This window comes from Dendroctonus ponderosae, unplaced genomic scaffold (assembly GCF_020466585.1).
Source record: "Dendroctonus ponderosae isolate FM_Combo_2020 unplaced genomic scaffold, Dpon_F_20191213v2 Dpon_F_20191213_4, whole genome shotgun sequence".
Lineage (NCBI taxonomy): Eukaryota > Metazoa > Arthropoda > Insecta > Coleoptera > Curculionidae > Dendroctonus > Dendroctonus ponderosae.
Genome location: NW_026018611.1, coordinates 8,836,888 through 8,838,871, shown reverse-complemented (window position 1 = coordinate 8,838,871; position 1,984 = coordinate 8,836,888).

Here is a 1,984-nt window from a genome sequence, read left to right as displayed (position 1 = left end):
ATCCTCTAGAAAGCACATTATTTTTTTGGCCCACACTAGCTTTGGTTTTGAGCAAACTTTTTCATGGCATTTTTTGAATCATTTCCCGATCTGCTGGATGGTCTCTATTAGCATACCGATACTTGGCTGTGTTCATGCTTCAACTGAGATTTTGTGTTGGAAAATTGCAAAATGGAAATAAAATATATTACTTATTTCCTTGCTTTAAGTAGAAATTTACCATATTCCAATATTTAAACAAGCCCATGTTTTTAACTTATAGCATTAGCAATTTGCTTACTTCCAATGGAAGTCGGGGTCAGAACTTTTTATTTTGTTTGCTTTAATATAAGCACTTACTTATTTAATTACTGAATGGCATTTACGTGGGCTGTTAATTAGCAAATTAGTTACCTTCCAAGCCAAATCAAATCATATGCGTAATTTATTATGCTCATACTGATTGGCTGCTGGTTTCAGCCTAGTCCAGTCTGTCTTCTGTCTAATATATGTGTACATGAAGCTTCCGAAATACGCTGCTTGTGATAAAACTTAAAATTCATTTCCTTCACAAAAGTTAATGAGGCTAGTCTACCCGTGGGTTATCTTAATTAAATAAGTTAGTGGCTGGCTGCATATAAAATTTTAATTAGCTTAAATATCTCGTGTCTGACTTGGAAACGAGTTTGAAAACTCACTCTTGCGTGCCTTGTGAGGAAGGAAAATTGCTTGAGAATTTTAATTGCCAGGGATTGTCGTCTTCGAACTGCTAAATGCTTCAGAGGTGAATATGGAATCAATTTTGGCCTTTTTGTGTTGTGTGTAAAATACTTTTAAGTCCTATTAATTCAAGGGATTGAAATGGGTAATTGATTTTGAAAAATTTGTTCTAGAATCTGTTCAAGAAATACAGATATGTTGTTAACGGCATCTAACTGATGTATAATTTCCAAAGTCGTTCTTTCGTGAAGATAACATATACAATACAATTCGAAATCAAAATTAATTCCTGGGTTTCAGTCATTTATTGTCTTTATTTGTCAATTAAAATACGTTTCGGTGTATTTTTCCACCAACATCAGTTTTTCTAAAATAACTTAGTTAAAAAAAATTCATTAATTTAAAAAACAATCACAGTTCGTCAACAGCCTCATCATATCACACATTAAAATACATCACAATTGCAACACCTTAAAACATTCTAAAATTAATTAGGCCTAACAGGTGATTAGTCAGGACAATCAAAGTTGGGAAGAGACTAGAATTTTTTGTTCACATACTTAAACATTTTACTTATACGTGTAGCGTTGTTGCTGCTTTAAGCCTTGGCATACATTTGGAGTATTAATTTTGTCCATTTTGGACACAGAGCGAATAAAATATTGTTTATATTGATTTCTTTTACTTTCAGCTATTTTTAACGAAAATGGTACAGCATTAGCACAGCATGCAGAACAGAAGTTGCATAATTTTGATTTTAATAACACAAAAATACTGATAACGAGAGTTATTATAATAAGAGAAGAGTCCATGAAATGATACAGATTAAAAAACATAACAATGCTATGAATCTCAGATCGGATACCGACAATCTTAGCTCAGTATATCATACATTAATTAAATGAAATAAACATAGAATATTAACTAACACCCGGAATATTGAAGAATTTGCAAACCAAAAATAATATTCTCAGAATTCAAAGAAAAATAGCTGAAAGTAAAAGAAATCAATATAAACAATATTTTATTCGCTTTGTGTCCAAAATGGACAAAATTAGTACTCCAAATGTATGTCAAGTCTTAAAGCAGCACCAACGCTACACGTGTAAGTAAAAATATTTAGAAAAAGAAGAGAGAAAGTATCTGAACAAAGAATTCTAGTCTCTTCCCAAATTTGATTGTCCTGACCTCACCTGTTAGGCCTAATTAATTTTAGAATGTTTTAAAGTGTTGCAATTGTGATGTATTTTAATGTGTGATATGATGAGGCTGTTGACAAACTGTG